The following is a 21,068-nucleotide window of genomic DNA, read 5'->3' on the forward strand; positions in this document are numbered from 1 at the left end:
AGAAGGTGCTATGGACGGAGCCTTCGCAAGTTACTATAGGAAATATTGTGGATGGGAAACACTACTGCAACTGTGCGATGTTGATGAAGGGAATGGATGTTTAATGTGCCAATACGTGGGTTGCATGTCCTGAATGGTATTGAGTTACGGGATTGTTGTTGGACCTGTACACATCCAGGCAAGAGGAGAATATCCCACCTCAAACTTAACTTGTGCCTCATCAGGATTTGGGGGGGGACTGGAGGTCAGTTCCTCGCTCCAACCTTTCCTCATAAGACAACCCACTCATTTCTGGTATTCGTCTAGTAAACCTTCTCTGAATTGCTCCTAATGCATTGACATCTTTCCATAAATAGGGAGACCAATACGGTACACAGTACTCTAGATACGATCTCATTAGTGTCCTGTACAACTGAAGCATGACTTCCCTACTTTTGTAATCAATTCCCCTCACAATAAATTATAATATTCCTTAGCTTTCCTAATTACTTGCTGTGCCTGTAAACTAGCCTTTTACAATTCACGCACACTAGGATGCCCAGATCCCCCTGAATCTCAGCGCTCAGAAATCTCTCACCATTTTTATTCTTCCTGCCAAAATGGACAATTTAACATTTTCACGCATTACACTCCATTTGCCAGGTCTTTGCCCATTCACTTAACCAATCTATATCTCTTTGTAGCCCCCTTATGTCCTCTTCACAATTTACTTTTCTACCTATCTCTGTGTTGTCAACAAATTTTGCAACCTTACCTTTGGTCCCTTCACCCAAGTCATTGATTTAAATTGTAAAAAAGTTGAGGCTGCAACACTGAAACCTATGGCACACCACTAGTCACATCCTGCCAACCAGTAAAGACCTATTTATGCCAACATTTCTGTTGGCTAGTCAATCTTCTATCCACGCCAATTATACAATGCCATTGCCCCTAACACCATGAGCTTTTATTTTTTGCAATAACCTTTGAAGAGGCATGTTATCAAATAACTTCTGGAAATCTACAAATAAATGAAGGCACCACGGTTCACACATAAAATGTGCCCACGATGGGTCGGAGAATAGCGGGAGGGCCTTCCCGACAATTTTCACGCCCTCCTGCTATCCCCCCACGACATGAATCGTAGCTCGGCGTTTTTTACGGCGAACAGCGATTCTCCCCAGGCCGAAGGGCCGAGTTCCCAGGCCTTTACGGCTGTTTTCACGAACGCGATCACACCTGCTCTCACCGTTCGTGAAAACGGCCGCAAAGTGCTGTCCCTGACAACCATGGCACCGATTGACACGGCCGCACCACGGCCGTGCCAAGGGTGGCATGGGCCTGCAATCGGTGGGCACCGATCGCGGGCAGCGGGTCCGATACCCGCGCACTATTTGTTATTCCGCTGCTCCGCAGGATCAGTCCGCAGGGCGGCTGAGGGGCATGACGGCCCGCGAATGCGCGGGTTTGACGCGTCTGCGTGATGACATCATCCGCGCATGCGCGGGTTGGAGCCGTCTAACCCGCGCATGCGCGGCCGATGTCATCGTGCGCGTCAGCCGGCGTGATGCTTGGCGCGCGGACTTAGCGACGGTCGCTAAGCCCGCGATGCCGTGCTTCACGGGGCCCTGCTGCTAACCCCGCCCGGGGGGGGAGAATCGGTCCTGGGAGGGGGCGCGGAGGCTGCCGTGAAACACAGCCAGTTTCATGGCAGCCTTTACGACTCGCCACATTTGCGGAGAATCGCAGCCTTTTACGACTCGCCACATTTGCGGAGAATCGCGCCCTAAGAGTTTAGGTATTTGATAATAGTCTTCTCATCAAGCAAGACACATTGCAGTACCGTAGCACAAGTGGATAGCACTGTGGCTTCACAGCGCCACAGTCCCAGGTTCAATTCCCTGCTGGGTCATTGTCTATGTGGAGTCTGCACGTTCTCCCCGTGTCTGCATGGGTTTCCACCGGGTGCTCCGGTTTCCTCCCACAGTCCAAAGACGTGCTGGTTAGGTGGATTGGCTGTGCTAAAATTGCCCTTAGTGTCCAAAAAAGATGGGGTTATTGGGTTACGGGGATAGGGTGGAAGTGAGGGCTTAAGTGGGTCGGTGCAGAGTCGATGGGCCGAATGGCCTCCTTCTGTACTGTATGTTCTATGTATCTATGTATCTATGGCAGTAATGAAAAGAATCATAAGTAGCTGTGTGAAAGTAACTGCTGATCTCTCCATGGCACTATGCTCAAAACAATCTCCTCTCCTACAAACAGCCATTGTGAAACAGTCTTTTACGCCACATTTCAAACTAACTCTCGCTTATTCTTTGCTTATTTGTCATGAACATTTTCCATTGTGATCTGTCTCATTGCAAGACACTGCTGGTAAATAAATAATGATTCTTGGCTTGCTTGCTTTTATAATAACCCTCATTTCACTTCAAATTAAATTAAGTATGTTTGATGCCAAGACATTTCAAGGTGGAAAGGTGCTACATAAATAGAAATATAACTTATCCTGAAATGTTTGTGCACCTACAAATTTTCCATCTGTCATTCAGCAGCAATAATGAAGTTAAATTAATTCACTCCATTTGTGGATTTAAGTGTGCATTGCTCACCGATACAGAAAGTGGAGAAGCGCCTTCTCCGGGTCACACTTCTCACCGACACTCTTCAATGTACCAATTCTGCCCCAGAACAGTCTTCCTGATATAGAAACTATATAAAACATCCTGTCTGGGCCACACCCCACCACAAGTAACATCACAACAGTAATATCTCAAACTCGGCGTTAATCAAAGATTCTGACAGATATGCTGTACTGGTAGTTAGCAATCGAGAAGTACTTGAACTCTCTTTGGTGCCCCATAGAAGCTGAAGTGGAAGGAAAGGGTGTGCACAGTATTTTGCAGAACTGTAGCCAAGCCTCATTGCAAGGATTTCCATCATAAGCCAATGAGATTTATTTTTATTTGCTGTGCCACGTTTCGTTTGTGCTTTGGAACAAACAAGTTGTTCATTACTTGCAGCGCGCACAACAAAGAGAAGCCAATTTTTCCAAGATTCAAAACCCATCGTTAGCCAAATGTAAAACATGATTAACTTATTTGAGCGGCACTTTTGTAGCTTGCCTGTCCACTAAACTCCAAACTGCTTCCTTTGTGGAAGGAAGGGTGATGTAAAAAGAAAGAGAAGACATGCATAAAAGCTAATGGCAATAGAAAGTACTCGGTATTCCAGCCACTGTCAAGGTGCATTTTTAAGTTTTTAAGACAAAGCATTATTCTGCATGGATGCCTATTACTGAAACTGAAGTTTGTGAAACGATTTATTTTCACCTCTCCTTTTAGGTCTTCCCTACATTACAATACATTTCCCAACCAAGGGGGAGGCCAGGAAAGCTGTCAATTGAGACGGTTATCCAACATCACCAAAACCAATCTGGATAATGTAGGCATCCCAACAATGCTTGCCTGAGAATAACCCCAAGCACTCTACCGCCAAGTTCTAAAGCACGAAATGGACTGCGTTAACCAAAGGTACTCCGATCTGCACAATATACCAGCACTTTTTGTTAACTTTCAACAGCCTTTCTGGGAGAAGCAAGCATTAGTTGAAGGATACCTCCGTGAAGGACAATCAAAAGTGAACGAGTACAGGAAAACTTGGTGAGACCAGTGTTGTTAAACATCCTTGTCTGTATTTTTGTAGGGCTCTTGGACAAGATACAAGAGCATTTGGCAGTAGATGTGGAAATGCAGTCTCATCAGGAGAGATGGGGAAAAGAGAGTGATGGAGGAACTTGCACACACATACAATTACATACCCTTAGGACATCCCAAACCACTTCACGGTCACTGGATTACCTTTTGAGTACACAACAACTCTTTGTTTTGTGCACAAACAGCTATGAGATAAATGACCAATTAATATGCTTTGGTTCAGAGATGAAAGTTGGCCAGGACACGAGAGAACGCCTTGCTCCTCGTTTTTGCTTTTCTTGGGTGGAGGGGGTGCTGGAATCACATGTAAATGGGCCAAAAATCGAAATCTCGCAAAAGGAAAGCTTCTAATTACTCTTTTCACACTTCTATGCATGCCAAAATAAAGAACGCACCACTGTGAATTGTCCATGGCGATGCAGTAAATTCTAACTTTATCCTTCAACACACTTCTATCCCAACAGGAAGCTGCTCTTGCTCGTCAGGGTACTCAAAAATGTTCTGCTGTTAATTGCAACCAAACTCAGAACTGACTGCTCTGAAGCAAATAGAAATTTGGGTTGGGCATGATATGGAAAAACTGATCACTTGGTTCACCCACACAAGATAACAATGCAATTTCCATAATTTCTGCCTTTAAGGCACCTTCATTCAACTTTGCAGCGGTCAGAATCAGGTACGTGCAGTTCCCTCAAAGCTGAATTTGCAATTTACAGTACCTGCATAGAAATGGAGTAGGTTTGGCAAAGATAATTTTTTTTTAAAACTCATTTATTTATTTATTTATTTATTCTTTTTTTAAATAAAGTTAGAGTACCCAATTATGTTTTTCCAATTAAGTGGCAATTTAGCATGGCCAATCCACCTACTCTGCACATCTTTGGGTTGAGTGCTGTAGCCATTCAGTTGCAAATTGAGATCTTCGGTGTGGGATAAATGATCAGTTCACTAGGTTTCTGGGTAGAGATGGTTACGGACAGGATTCTTGGGCAGAATATGGTGAGAACGCTCTATTCTTCTTTGAATACTGCTACTGGGATTTATCAATATGAATTACTGTAATAAGGGAATGCAGCATTCCCATCCCAAGAATGGCACTTTTAACAAAATTGAATTCACTAAATTGAATAATAGATTAGATTATTTTTCCAAATCCGGATATGAAGTGTGAGCTCATAAGGTTCTGGCCCAGCAAAAACGCTACCAACTAAGCTCAGCTGACACTACATATTTGCTCTGCCCATTATTGATAGTCCAATAAAAGCAATTCTGTAGTAGAATACATGGACATGAGCAGTACACAAGTCCTCTGAATTTGTATCGGAGCACTCAGTAAGCCAATGAGGGGCGCAATTCTCCTAGCCCTGCGCCGGGCCACGCTGCCCCGACGCGTAATTCTCCAAGGTGCGGAGCACCGGCGCCATTTGCGCCGGCGTGCTTGGCGCGGCACCAGTCACGGGCTGCTGTACACGGCGGGGCCGCCTATTCTCCGGCCCTGATGGGCCGAGTGGCCGCGCGGAAAAAGCAGAGTCCCGCCGGCGCCGTCCACACCTAGTCGCTGCCGGCGGGAACTCTGCGCGAAGGGTCGGGGGTCGGCCTGTGGAGGGGAGGGGGGGGGGGGGGGGGGGGGTGAGGGGGGCCTCCGATGGGGTCTGGCCCGCGATCGGAGCCTACCGATCAGCGGGCCGGCCTCTCCCCTGCCCCTACTTTGTTGCGCATCCGGACCCAGAACCCCGGCGCCATGTTGCGGGGTCGGAGCGTTCAGTAAGACCACCGCGCATGCATGGGTTGGCGCGTCGCCACTGCGCATGTGCGGGTTGGCGCCGCCCCCATGCGTGCCAGGACGTAAGGCTGGAGCGGCATGAACCACTCCAGCACTGTTCTGGCCTGCTGTGGGGGACAGAATCGCTACTGCCCACGCCTGTTTCACAACGGCGCAGACACTGTCCCATAATCGGTGAATCGCGCCCGAGATTTTTAAAAAGATACGTTTCATGTGCACAGCAGTTAGCTTTCGGCATTGCTACCTTGAAAGTAATATCCAAAACTAGGGATACTGACCTACACAGCTATGTATTTCTGTCCTGTTGGCTGTAAATGTATTACTGCACTTGGCCATGTCAAGGTGAAGAGAACAAAATGAACTACAGAATACCAGATCCGATGTAAACGCTTCAGAAACCTAATGGGGGGGCAGCACAGTGGCGCAGTGGGTTAGCCCTGTTGCCTCACGGCGCCGAGGTCCCAGGTTCGATCCCGGCTCTGGGTCACTGTCTGTGGAGTTTGCACATTCTCCCCGTGTTTGCGTGGGTTTCGCCCCCACAACCCAAAGATGTGCAGAGTAGGTGGATTGGCCACGCTAAATTGCCCCTTAATTGGAAAAAATTAATTGGGTACTCTAAATTTATTTTTAAAAAAAGAAACCGAATGGGACTGAATTTCCGCCAAGTTATCAGACAACCATTTCCTCTTTTATTTTGTGCAAAATACAGCGCGCATCGAGGCCTTTTCTGTTCTTTTTAATACCTTTGCATGGCCAGCCACCCAAGAAATCACATAATTTTATCTCTTGTAATTTTAAACTCAATTTATAGTGAAAGTGATTTGGTAAATGGCAAGATTAAACAAAATATTTTTTCACAAGTATTTTAAAAGCCCGAGTAGCAACTTGTATATTAAGTACTTTACCTTTCTAAATTTACAGTCCATTCCAAGACACAGTCATCACAAGATAATCAACCAGGTACGCCATTCAGCCCATCATATTTGTCTTCCAGAAAATCCTCCCAATGTAGTTTGTAAATTAGTGCAGCATTTTTACCTCCATCTTTTAAGTCATTCAATAAAACAAAGTACACAAACCTCACTGATATCTTACCCCTTCTTAAAATCATAGAATCCCTACAGTGCAGAATGAGACCATTTGACCCATCGAGCCTGCACCTACCCTCTGAAAGAGCGCCATAACGCAGGCCCACTCCCCTGCCCTATTCCCATAACCCCACCAAACCTTTGGACACTAAAGGGCAATTTAGCATGGCCAATCCACCTAACCTGCACACCTGTGGACTGTGGGAGGAAACCCATACCGACAAGGGGAGAACGTGCAAACGCCACACAGAGAGTCACCCAAGGCCGGAATTGAAACCGGATGCCTGGCGCTGTGAGGCAGCAATGCTAACCACTGTGCCCCCCTACTTAAACTGTTCAATGTCTTCAGCTAAAAACAGTCTAACCTATCCTAGAACAGGGATTTATGACAGAAAATCAAAGGGATAAAACGATGCACTGCCCACGCCATGCTGTATATCAACATGGAGGAATCCCGAAAGCCAGTGCGATTCTGCTCATGCTCCCACGGCAGGCGCAAGTCCGTGCATGGACGTGAGTTCGCGAATGCGCATGGGTTCCCATCTCTATGCCGGCCCCTGGGCAATATGGCCGAGCCCTACAGGAGCCCGGCACGGAGGAACATAGGCCCCCACGGAACTAGCCCGCCCGCCAATCGATAGGCCCCAATCGCGTGTCAGGCCACCGTGGAACCTCCCCCCACAGGGTCGGATCCTCCCCCCCCCCAACTCCACCACCAGGTGGACCCCCGCAGACAGAACTCCGAGGTCCCACCGGGTGGGATCATACGTAACCCATGCTGGCGGGCACTCGGCGTGTCGAGTCCCGGTGAATCGCCCGGGTTGTCACTTTCAACGGACCCCGATCGGCGCGGCAGCGATCCTGCGGGTGCCGAGAATCTGCGGGCGAGCGTGGCGCGATTCTCGTGCCCTCCCTCCCCCCGCCGATTGTCCGACCCGGTGCGGGGTTGGAGAATCCCGGCCCTGATCTCCCAAAAACCATTACCCTCCATCACCCTGATTATTCCCCCAGTGCAGCCATAATCCCTGCTTCCATAAGTCCAAGAGGATGAGACTAAAATGTTTTTTGGCGGAAAAGTGGCTTCGAGACTCATTGACAGATCTTGCTGGAGCATAGAGTATTACCAAATTTTGTTCTCATCTGCAAAAACTACTCGCGATTCCAGGATCATCCTGGAATGTTATGCCTTTTCCCCATTTAAACTGCCTTCTTAAAACCTTCGCCGTTGTTCATCCAACCTCACCTCTAACAAGTACAAAAAGCTCCTGGGCTTCCTTGTTACAAAGAACGAGACCATTCATTTATCTGCCACTCCTGCACCTTCCCTTCGCCATGCCCACCGGATTCACTGCCTCCAAGGTTCTCCCTTAACCTCGTCTTGAATTATCATTTTTCTGGAGTTGCTCTTTTCCAGGAGACCCATCCTCTGCTCCTTCAACAGTATTCTCACCGAACCGACCATCTAACTTGTCTTTATCGCTCACATAAAAGCGAATATTGGTGACAGTTCTCACTCACATACTGACTTCAACTGCCATCACCACCAACCCAATCAAAAAAAAAACAGGCTTGATCCCCCTCTGTCGTGGTAAATTGCTGCCCCATCTTCAAGCCCCCTTTGCTCTCCAAACTCCTTGATTACGTTATTACCTCCCTAATCCATGCTCATCTTTACCGCGACTATATTTCCAAACCCCTTTAATCAGCTTTCAACTCCTGCCACTGCCCTTAAAAAACTCAACTATTACATCATGTGTGACAGTGACTACGGTAAACTATCCATCCTGATCCTTTTCAAACTGTGTGCAACAGTCTTTGACACTGTTGGCTTCAGCCATTGCTTCTCCTCCATCGCCCTGTTAGATGCGTCTGTTGTTTCTGCTTGGTTCCATTCCTATCTATCCAATTGTAGCCAGAGGGTCACCTGGCTTCTTTTCCAGTTCATGAGCCCTTATCTCTTCTCTCCTCCCCAGCTATCCTCTATTTCTCATCTACATGTTGCCCGTTGGTGACATTGGGTTCCATATGTACACTGACGACACCCAGTTCTACCTCACAAACCTCTCGGTCAACGCCTCCATGGTCTCCAACTTGTCTCGCTGCTTGTCCGATATTCACTGGATCAAGAGGAATTTCCTCTATATAAACATTGGCAAGACCAAAGTCTTTGTCACAAACTCTGCTTTCCCCAGCCATCAACTCCAGTCATCTGCTGGTCACTGTCTGAGGCTGGGGCAGACAGTTGGCAATTTTGGTATCCAATGAGCCATGACATCCGGGGAGTGGCATCCAATCGTCAGTGGGAGTTTAGAAGTGGCAATACTATAGTTACCCAGGCGTTAGAAGCGGTTTTAATTTTTCTAATTGTTTCTGCGGAGCTATTCTGGTACGGCAGTCTTTCTGCCTCAGCTCATCCGTGTTGAAACCCTCATCCATACTTATGTTACACTGAGACTTGACTATTCCAATACTTTCCAGTTCAGTCTCCCATCTTCAGCCCAACATAAACTTGAGCACATTCGAAACTCTGCTGTCCATGGCCTAGCACGCACCAAGTACAGCTCACGCATCACCCCTGTGGTCAGTAATCGACAAACGCCTCCATTTAAAAATTCTCATCTTTGTGTTCAAACCCCTCCTTAGCGTTATAACTCCCTCCAGTCCTATAACCCTGTAGCCCTCCCAGAATCTGTGCACTCCTCCAGTTGTGCATCTGCGATTTTAGCTGCTCCATCACTGGTGGCCCGTGGTCATGTGTTCAGTTACCTAGGTGATGATTATCATAGATTATCATAGAATTTACAGTGCAGAAGGCGGCCATTCAGCCCATCGAGTCTGCACCGGCTCTTGGAAAGAGCACCCTACCCAAGGTCAACACCTCCACCCTATCCCCATAACCCAGTAACCCCACCCAACACTAAGGACAATTTTGGACACTGAGGGCAATTTATCATGGCCAATCGACCCGACTTGCTCATCTTTGGACTGTGGGAGGAAACCGGAGCACCCGGAGGAAATCCATGCACACACAGGGAGGATGTTCAGACTCCGCACAGCCAGTGACCCAAACCGGAATCGAACCTGGGACCCTGGAGCTGTGAAGCAATTGTGCTATCCACAATGCTACCGTGCTGCCCTTTGAGATCTGTAATTTCCTCCTTAAACCTATCTGGCTCCTTATCATAATGGGGAGGCAGTGGTTTAGCAGTATTATTGCTGGACTAGTTAATCAAAGATCCAGAGTAATGGTCTGGGGACCCAGATTCAAATACTGCTACTGCAAATGGTTACATTTGAAATCAATAAAAAATCTAATGATGACCATGAAACCATTGTCGATTGTCCTTTGGGGAAGGAAATCTGTCATCCTGGTCTGGCCGACATGTGACTCCAGATCCACAGCAGTCTGATTGACTCTTAACTGCCCCATTAAGGGCAATTAAGGATGGGCAATAAATGCTGGCATAGCCTGTGATACCCACGTCCCATGAATGAATAAATTTTGGGCAGCATGGTAGCACAGTGGTTAGCACTGTTACTTCAGAGCTCCAGGGTCCCAGGTTCAATTTCCGGCTTGGGTCACTGTGCGGAGTCTGCACGTTCCCCGCCGTGTCTGCGTTGGGTTTCCTCCGGGTGCTCCAGTTTCATCCCACCGTCCAAAGATGTGGAGGTTAGGTGGATTGGCCATTAGGCGGGGTTACAGGGGTAGAGTGGAAGTGTGGGCTTAAGTAGGGTGCTCTTTCCAAGGGCCGGTGCAGACTCGATGGACCGAATAGCCTCCTTCTGCACTGTGAATTCTATGATTCCATTATTCTATTTCTCTCTCCTTTTCTAAGATGCTGCTAAAACTGACCTTTGACCAAACTTTTGGCAATTTGTTGAAATATCCCCAATGCAGTTAAGTACCAAATTTTCTGTCTGGCAGTTCTCCTGTGAAGCAGGTTGGGTTTATTTTACTTCATTAAAGGTGCTACATAGATGCAATTTGTTGTTGTTGTTTCATTCCATGTATGTTGCACACAGCTGGGTAGAGCCCAGTCTTAGGGATGCCCACAAGTGTGCATGGATACTGTGGGCATTTGATCACATAAAACTTCGCAGCCTATCAGAAAATCGAACTTCCTTCTGTTTAATTGGCTCACCTGTTCTACAGGCCATTGACTTGCAGCTCATTGAGAACCAACTGGAAAGAATTCCAACCCTCGGTAACAGGTCTACCCCTCCAGGTTTAATTAGAGAGTCAGGGTTGCTGATCAAAAAAATGGCTTTAAGTACTGCATACCTGTCTGGCTCAGGTATCAGATTACTAAACCTGCCACAGAAGATTGACTTGGTTCCAACATTCCACTGCTAACTCGATTCCCAAAGAGACTCTAGTTGCATTCCTTCCCTCCCCCAAATGCAGACACTCACTAGCTGGTTGCTAAGGCAAGTGCAAATCGGAGTCCTTGCTGGGTGAGAAGTAGGTAACAAGAATGCCTTGCGACTAGTACACCTGACCATAAAACAAATCTTTTATCATCCTCTTGGCTGGGGCGTGGACAGCCATACACCATCAAATGTTGATCTGATCAGTTAGACTTGTAGAACAGTTGACATCAAGCATCAGATCAGGCCCAAGATCAGGTGCAATGCCTTTTCTTGTCAGCTTGGATCTTGTATGTCTCTTTTGTGGGGACCTTGAATTGGATTCAATATAAATTTGAATTGCTTTTTATAGCAAGCAAGGAGATGGATTAAGGGCTTGCCCCGTCCGCTCTGCGCATTGGCTTTGTACCTTTAAGAATGGAATCACTATTTCTTTTTATAAAGTAGAACTTTAATACCATTGCAGTTTCTATAATTACCATTTTGAAATGTCTGCAATGTTCCCTTTATTGTATTGAAGCACCTCAGAGTGCAACATGATCCATGTAGACAACTTGAATATTATTGCACTTTCTGCGATGGCCATTTTGAAAAATTTTGTAACATCCTTTCAGATATTTTATGAATAAAGTATATTATTGCAAAGAAAGAAAATCATACTTCACCAACAGAAATTCACCAAAAGCAACCCAATCATGGCAGGCTCTAGATCATGGATGTACGGGCACATGTTCTTACACCGGATTCCAGGTAGACTCTACCCGCTAGGACAGCACGGTGGCGCAGTGGTTAGCACTGCTGCCTCACAATGCAATAACGTACCGAGGACGGCATATGCATACCAACCACTATGATGTTCTAGACAGCTAGATTTAGCATATATCACAAAATCACAGCACAGAATTAAGTCATGCAGATCATAACACCTGTGCTGGTGCGAGCTCTTCAACTGAAGTTAGCACATATTTCCTTTCACCATTGTTTCTCCCATTACTCTGTGGTTGCCACCTTCTGCCCATTGCATTACCTAGTTTAGATTCTCCTGAAATCTTCAGATTCTCATTTCCCCCCCCCCCCCCCCCCCCCCCCAATCGTTATTTCACTTCTCCTGTTTCCTTGCTATCAATGGTAGCGCTCTCATCACAAATCAGGAGATCGTGTGTTCAAGTCCCACTCCAGAGACTCGAGTATATAATCGAGGCTGACACTTCAGTGCAGCGCCAACATCCCTTGGCGCTATTCAATCACAGAGGAGATCGCCTGGTTTCCTGGCCGATATTTATTCTTCAACCAGTATTAGTAAAAGCAGATTTTCTGGTCACTATCTCCCTGCTGTTTGTGGAACTTGCTGCATGTAATCTGATTCTTCTATTTTCCTACCTCATTGCAAAAACGCGTCACTGGCTGTGAACATCTTTGGGGCTCCCGAGGTTGTGAAAGGCAATGATGATTGCAGTGGTGTTCCTTCTTTCTGCCCGCAAATCATTTGTAGACATTCTTTTGTCATCTTTTTCTTTTAAGCTATCTCCAACTAAAGGTAAATCTCTCTGTAACCTCTCTGCCCACCCCCGAGTCTACAAGTTTAGATGGCTGTCATTGCCCTAATTATGACATCCCCTACAAACGCTGCTTGGCTCTTTGCATTGACGGAATCTCTGTATCTCGTGGGTAAACCGGTGTTTCGGATTTCTCTCGATTATCCTTCATCTTTGCCTCCATCATTAGGGACGCGATTCGCCCAAAAAATGACTTAAGTGTCATTTTGGGTGGGTTTCATGGGATGATTCTCGCCAGGTGTTAAGGCACGACCCAGATCACAATTCACCGACACTCAAGTCTTTTTTTTGGAACTTGGGAAGATTCTCACTGAATCATCCAGCACTTAGAAATTTTTCTGGAGTGGGGAACTAAAGACGCCAGCAAGACCGGCTCCTGTGAGATCAGAACACTCTTTTTAAAAAGGTACCCAGTTCCCCCCCCCCCCCCCATCACTAAATGTCTATGGACCAAAACTCCCCCTCATCCATGCATCGGGGTGACCCGGCCCCGCCCCCATCCATGCTCGTCGGCATCAGGGTATCGTGCCACATCCCATGAGAATATCCTGCTATGGGGTCGGTGAGAGCCATCCCTCTTCACCACCCCCCAACCCTTCTCCATATCCCCTCCCACCTCTTCATACACCTCTTTAGGTCCCCCCTTAACCACCGGGCAGGGTTCTTTGGGCAGGGTTCCCCTCAGGTCCTGCCTCTTGGCATAGCCCCTTGGCACCCGAGGTGCCAGGTTGGCCAGGGTGGCATTACGCAGGTGCAGGATGGCACCTCCAGGGTGCCACCTGTCCTCAATCACCAATGGCTCCAATGGCCTGCGAGCCCCCCGACCCGGCCATCACATCTGGTTTCCACCAATGAAACCCAGTATTGATTGACACCGTCATCATTCTGTGGTCGCTGGGGCTGGTAAATCCCGCGGGCCAGGAGACACCTGCCTCAAAGGGGCTGTGCATATTTAAATGAGTTTAATGACTCATTTAAGGGGTGATATGGTAGCACAATGGTTAGCACTGCGGTCTCACGGTGCCGAGGACTCAAGTTCGAACCTGGCCTTGGGTCACTGTCCGTGTGGATTTTGCACATTCTCCCAGTATCTGTGCGGATCTCACCCCCACAAATTCAACGGGTAGGTGTAGGTGGGGTGGCCACGCCAAATTGCCCCTTAAATTGAAAATAAATAATTGGGTACTTTAAATTTATTTTTAAAAATTACTCATTTAAACATGGTGATCTGGATCACACCCAGCGAGGGCGTGACCCAGATTGTGTCGGGTGCCACAGGTCGGGGGCATTGCGATCGAATGGCGCCCGGTGTGAAACCAGTTTTTGGGCTCTCCTGCTATTCACCGGGAAAAGGGGATTGTCGGCGGATGCAACACGGCTGGAAAATCACAGCCTAGGAGTTGAGAAATGGGCAGTTATCAGTAAAGTACATATCAACAAGAGATTTCCTGTAAATATGTCACCTATTAAACTGAAGTTCATTTATTGATGTGGTAGAATAATTGATAATACCTATCTCTTTATGTATACCGAAATTCCTATTTCACAATAACTCACTTTAAGTGGTTATGCCTTTCTTAAAAAGGAGAACACAGTACGAATTTTGCAAACATCAAAATGTCTCACCAACAGCAACGGAATATTTTCTGGTAGTACTGGATGAGAGAGAAGTATTGGTCAAGGCACTGCAGGAAAACCAACTGAGACACCAGAAGAAATCTAGTTTCTGCCTCCTGGAGTGCAATGGGATCTTGAACATCCACTGTAACAAGCAGGCAGGGTCTTGGCTTTAATGTCTAATGTGAAGGGCCACATCCCACACTTCAGTCTTGGTTTAGGCTCTGAGTGACAACTGAATGAACAAAACTGATGCTAAAGGCTGAACTGAAGCAATTAATTTGTGCCAGTAAAGTAATCCTGGACCTTGTGATAAACTTCATTGTTCAGTTGAACTTCAATCTCCTCACTAAGGAGGCCATCAGGGCTGCTCGATTTAATTGGAAAATCGTATATCACTGCTAGCAAACAAAAAAAAAATCATGTGTGACACCAAAGATAAACACAATAGATACCTATTAAGGTGCTAACTAATCACGCAAAGTGTTAGGGTTATTTAAGTATCATGCACCAAAGCTCGAATGGTTGAGTCATAACTGTATTAGCATGCAGATATTAGAAGCCTAACTGCTGTGATCATAATAGATGACTCAGCAGACCTTCAACTTCCTCCTTCAGTTTACTGATGCTTCGCTGTCAAGATGATTATATTCTTTAGCCACTCTTTAAATTCAGGATATTAGTAATTGGCTGAGCAGAAGCACATAAAGAGCAGGGATAATGTGCTGGTAGTTTAATTGGCAAGATGTGACAAGTGGTGTCCTATAAGGATCTGTGTTGCAACCTCGGCTATTCACAACAGGGAAACCTCATAGCTCAGCTGGTGTCACCCCTGCCTCTGAGCCAGAAAGTCTGGGTTCAAGTCCCACCCTCGGACTTGTTGGCCACAGAAAGCAGTTCAAACAGGTTGATAATTGTCAACCTCAATCAAGTTGATGATCAACTAACTGATCCTTCCAATAATTCTCCAGATAGAGAACAAAGAAAACTGAAGATACCAAACAGACTATTCACTTTATTTATTAACAACTTAGGTGATGGGATGGAAGTCACAAATCCTAATTTGCTAATGACAATAAGATATGCAGCTCTGTAAGTAATCAGTTTGAATGGCCGCGTTGGGCTCTCTCTTGAGTGCAACGCTGCCGGAGAATGCCGGAAGAGGCTTGCAGCAAGTCTCCCGACAGGCTCCACGCCTCCCGAGGTTCTCCGAAGTCCCGCGAGAAATCAGATTCGGAACCGTGCCCCGAATGGGTGGGACCAAATGGCACTCGCTGAAGTAGGTCGCAAACCTACTTGTGACTTACCTGCGCAGGATCCCCCTGTCAGCATCAACAAGGCCGAGGTGGAGATGGTTGGCAGTTTCACATTCCTAAAGGTACACATCTCCAAAATCTGTCCTGGTCCACCCACTGCGACGCTACCACCAAGAAAGCACAACAGCGCCTATACGTCCTCAGGAAACTAAGGAAATTCGGCATGTCCACATTAACTCTTACCAACCTTTACAGATGCACCACAGAAAACATCCTATCTGGCTGCATCACAGCCTGGAATGGCAACTGCTCAGCCCAGGACCGCAAGAAACTTCAGAGAGTTGTGAACCATCGCAGTCCATCACACAAACCTGCCTCCCATCCAGTGACTCCATCTACATCTCCCGTTGCCTTGCGAAAGCGGGCAGCATAATCAAAGATCCCTCCCACCCGGCTTATTCACTCTTCCAACTTCTTCCATCAGGTAGGAGATACAGCAGTCTGAGAACACGCACAAACAAACTTAAAAACAGCTTGTTCCCCGCTGTTACCAGACTCCTAAACAACCCTTTATGGACTGACCTGAGTAACACTACACCCCTGTATTCTTCACCCATGCCGGTGTTATGTAGTTACATTGTGTACCTATTATGTATTTTCTTTTCTTTTATTTTAATGTACTTAATGATATGCTCACTGTACCTCGGTACATGTGACAATAAACAAAATCCAATCCAATCCACTGGCCTCGCTTGATTCTTTGGCCTCCAAGGTACCACTGTTCTAGGGCGAGGGTTGGGGAGCCAACTTGCACTTACCCTGACCACTCAGGGGTCTCCGATGGCCCCGGGTGCCATTCTGCCTGGTCCACGTTTGTGTGCTAGAGAGAGCAGAGGTCCAAAGAGACTTGGGGTTCCAGGTGCCCAGATCATTAAATGTCATGAATAGACACAGAAAATATTCATAAATGTGAATGGAATGGTAGCCTTTATATCCAGAGAACTAGAATATGATGGGGTAGAAGTCATGCTTCAACCATGCAAAGCTCTGGTTAGACCACACTTTGAATGCCATGAACATTTCTGGGAACACAATTTGGGAAGAATTAACTCACCTTGGAAGGAAATTTACCGGAAATTTACTGGAAACATGGACAGAATCTTCCTCTCCAGCAGCAGAAATCGTGGCAGGCAGGAACACTTCATTTTGCATGAATGAGAAAATAAAATCAACTTCCCACGGTGGAAAAATAATTTGCAATTTTGTTGGCCCGACTTTCAAGGTGGGCCAAGTTTCTTGCTGAACAATGTAGGGAACTAAATTTGCATTAATTAACATCTCATGAATGTTCATCAGAAGGCCAATTCACCTGAATCATGTTCCCTGCCTGCAGCTAAATTGAACGGCCTGTTTTACGAGTGTATATAAGTGACACCCATCGGTGAGGTTCGCTTCATCCACAACTTGGAGCTCTGCAGATGCTACGTTCACCTTTGTTTCAGATTGGGTGCCCGTAGCACAAGCTGCACCAAGGCTGGGCCGTGAGAGGCACAACCAGAGGAGAGAGCCGAGACGAAGGCAGGATTTGGGGTGGGGATGGGGTTCGGTTGTCAGTAAGTATCAGAGGGGAAAAGCTGGAGGCAGGGTTGGGGCAGTGGCGGAAGGACCAGTGGGGAAGATGAAAAGGCTGTTTGGGGGACATGTCTAAGGGACATGTGGTGGAGATGAGGTCACCACTCTCAGGGGTGTGTCTTAGAGACTTCCCTGGCACTGTACAAGTTATGTCAGAAAGAGCCTCTCTTGGGAATGACAGTTGTGCACAGAATGCTGTGTAGGGTGCAGTCAGTAAACTAAGGTGTGTTACGGTCATAGTAGTGGGCAACAGAATGCACAGTAACATTCAGGGGAGGCATCTGGATTCTCTAGGTCTACAATGGACAAGGTATTTGTGTGGTGGGAGTGTTGGTTTTGGATGGTCACATATGGGGTTCTCAGAAAGAAAGGGTGCAAGTGGCCTCGAGAAGGGGAGGGGTCAGATCGGCAAAGGAAATGGGGTCATTAACAATGAAGGGATCAGGGGAGAACTGGACTATTGACATTGACAATGATGGGGTCAGAGGTCAAAGGTAATGGGAAGAGGCTGGATAGTTACAGGAGGGATGGGAATTAGAAGGCAGCGGCTACGCAGGAGGATGGGAGGAACTTGATGGGTGATGGTGGAGTTTGGAAGCTGGTCACAATTACCTATGTTTTGAGCACCATGTTCTCCTTAAGTGGTCAATGTGGTGCAGTTGAAGAACAAGCTTGAAAAAAACAAAATAGGAAGGTCTCAAGGCATGTGGGAGGAGTTCAGCATTACTATTTTTGGGTCGATTGAAGGGGTGTCCTATTAATTAATGACACTAGCCATGGAGAATAAGGCTCAGCTGAGCACTGGCTTAGACAGTCAAATGCCAAATGAATAAGCTTTGCTCCTTTACTAACGTTGTGCATTCAGGTGAGAATAAGTCTTGGGGTTGCAGTGAAGTTGGTCTGGATGGCAAGGGTATGTAAAAAGGAAAGGAGGATCAAACAATCTTCTGCTGGACAGAAGCTAAATGCACACCGCAAGACCCAATATTCCCATTATACTAGTCATGGCTTACAAGGCACCATGCTTACAGTCATAAATACAAGGCCTGGCTGATGTTATCGTCCTCCAGGAGACACACCCGAGGGAGAATAACCGGCTGCGGGCAAGGAAGAGCTGGGTGGGTTAGCCATAGCAATTGTGTTACGGGAGGGGGGTGCCACCGCGCCGCCGGTGGAGACCATAAATTGACGGTGAACACGGTTTTGAGGTTAGACTCTTTACCCTGATTGAGGATCTTTATGCTATATTGGCCGGTAGCTGCACATTTATGAAATTGGACATGAGTAACACTTTTCTGTAGCTGGAGCTCAACAAGTCCTCATGGAAATATGGCAGGGTCAATACGCACAGGGCTCTCTACGAGTACACCAGTCTGCCGTTCGGGGTATCCTAGGTGTGCGCAGTATCCTGCGCGGATTGCTGTGCCTTGTGGTTTTCATAGCGTGGTACTCATGGGGACCACGGACCAGAAGCATTTGCAGAACCTCGGAGCAATGTTGAAGTGCTTTTCCAAGTCTGGGGTCCACCTGCAAAGTGCCTGTTTCATGCAAAAGATGTCATCTATTTGGGGTATCAGGGGGACCACGATGGCCTGAACTTGATCACCGAGAAAGTGAGAACCATCAAACTGGTCCCCACCCTGCAAGACGCCACTCACCTTCGCTCTTTTCTTGGGTTGGTCAATTATTATGGCAGGTTAATTCTGAATTTGGTGACCGTCCTGGCCCTCCTTCACTTGCTCAAGAAGCTCCACCCTTGGGGTGTGGAGCGAGGCCCAGGATGAGGCCTTTAAAAAAGTGAAACTTTGTCCTCTTTGGGAGTGTTGACATATTTCGATCCTTCGAAGCCATTCGGCACACGCAATGTATTGCCATATGTGATTGGGACAGTCCTGTCTCACCGGATGAGTAATGGCCGTAAACATCCAATCGCCTTTGCTTCATGGACGATGGGAGCTGAGCGAAAGTATGCTCAAATGGAAAAGTAAGGTCTGGCTGTTATATTTGGAGTGAGAGATTTCATCAGTATATCTATCGCTGCCATTTCTTTATCGTCACAGATCACAAGCCATTGCTAGGCCTCTTCTGTGAGGACAAGGCGGTCCCATTGATTCGTTCCGCAAGGATCGAGCGCTGGGCCATGTTATTGGCTGCTTATGAATACTCTTTCGAACACCACCCAGGTACCCAGGTGCTTTGAGCTGTCTTTCTCTGCAGATCGAATCAGCAAACCTCCCTGTGATGGACGAAGTGTTTGCTGTCCTGAATTTTCTGTACTCCTTACGTGTCACTTCGTTCTGTATTTGTGATTGGTCGCAAACAGACCCTGTCCTTGCCAAGGTGCGGCATCTGGTGCTATGCGGTGGCATGGACAGCTACCAGGCGAGTTGAAGGTGTTCGCCTTGAAGTTCTCAGAGTTGACCGTAGAAAATGGCATCCTCTGGTGGGACATGAGGGTTGTTCTTTCGGTGAAGGGTCAGGCAATCGTGTTAAAGGACCTTCCCAGCGGGTACCCCGGAGTGTCCAAAATGAAGATGTCGGTGAGATGTTTTGTCTGGTGGTCGGTTTTGAACACAGATACCGAGACGTTGGCTCAACAGTGCTCCATCTGTCAAGAACACCAGACGCTCCCTGTGGCGGCACCCCTACACCCTTGAGAGTGGCCGGGGCACCCTTGGCTCGCGTACACGCCAATTTCGCTGGTCCATTCCTGGGTTTGATGTTTCTCGTTCTGGTGGATGCCCACTCCAAGTAGCTTGAGGTCCAGAAGATGGTGACGATCACCTCTTGGGCAACCATCGAGCAATTGCACATTTCTTTTTTCACCCATGGAATCCCAGAGGTGCTCGTGACAGATAACAGGGCCTCTTTCACGAGTGAAGAATTTGCCGCTTTCACGGAATGCAATAGGATTCGGCATTTCCGCACTGCCCCATGACATCCGGCATCAAACGGCTTGGTAGAAAGGGCCGTGCAGTCGTTAAACAGGGGCTAAAGAAGCAGACTTGATGGGCACCAGGCTAGCTCATATAGGATCACAGCGCACACGGTAACTGGGGTGGCCCCCGACGAGACGCTCATGGGTCATAGGCTTAGTACCCGGCTTAGTTTGATACTATCAGATGTCGGCGTGAAGGTGCACTGTAACCAGGAGTTGCAAGAGCACTACCCGGTTCGATATTGACCTCTCCGCCACTTCACATCGGACAACGCGGTGTTCATTCATAACTTCACCGGTGGTGTTCGCTGGTTCTCTGGGATCATCGTCCGTCAAACAGGATCAGTCTCTCACTAAGTTCAGGTCTGGGGCAACTGAAGAGACGGCATTTGGATCATATTCGCTCACGGAGGTTGGTCCCTCGTGAGGTTCCTCGGGAAGACATCTGGATCCTCCGACTCCATTGCCGAAGCAGTTTGCTGTGACGCCTCCAGTCTGTGTCGACGCCGACATGCCCGACATTGTATCATCAAACTCAGAAATGGAGACGCAGACGTCTGAGGCCTTGGATGCCGATTCCACAGTTCAGTCGTCTCCTGCCAATTGTCCACCACGGCGTTCCTGCCGCAGACAACATTCCCCTGTGATTCAACTGAGGAAGGAGCTGTGCTCCGAAAGCTAGTGATTCAAAACAAACCTCTTAGACTTTAACCTGGTGTTGTAATACTTCTCATTGTGCCCACCCCAGTCCAATGCCGGCATCTCCACATCATATTTGGAATAGTTTGACAAAGTAGGTGAAGTAAACCACTGAACATATATTACATGTATTATAGTACACTGCCAGTGTACTCCAATTATTATGGTAAATCGCGGCCTGCTGGCTCCACCCAGCAAGCTCTGTATAAAAGTGTACGCTCTCCTGCACTGCCCCCATTCTTGGGTCCAGTTGCCGGAGGCTTTACATCTAGCACAATAAAGCCGCAATAGTTCACCATTCGTCGCGTGATCATTGATTGTACATCAAGAGGGCTGCACAGACTGACGTGTGGGTGCAGAGTGCAGACATCACCAGAGTCCTTAATGAGTAAGTTAATAAATTCAGTCCAAATATAACCTCATCTCCACCGAAGGAGAT

The 21,068-nt window shown here is 47.4% G+C and overlaps 1 protein-coding gene across 5 annotated transcripts in view; it reads right to left on the minus strand.

The window, feature by feature from the left end:
• LOC119975414 (transcription factor Dp-2-like) overlaps window positions 1–21,068 on the minus strand; it is a 225,226-nt gene that overhangs the window by 129,176 nt on the left and 74,982 nt on the right. The window lies entirely within an intron of this gene.

The sequence above is a fragment of the Scyliorhinus canicula genome, chromosome 13, assembly GCF_902713615.1.
Source record: "Scyliorhinus canicula chromosome 13, sScyCan1.1, whole genome shotgun sequence".
NCBI lineage: Eukaryota > Metazoa > Chordata > Chondrichthyes > Carcharhiniformes > Scyliorhinidae > Scyliorhinus > Scyliorhinus canicula.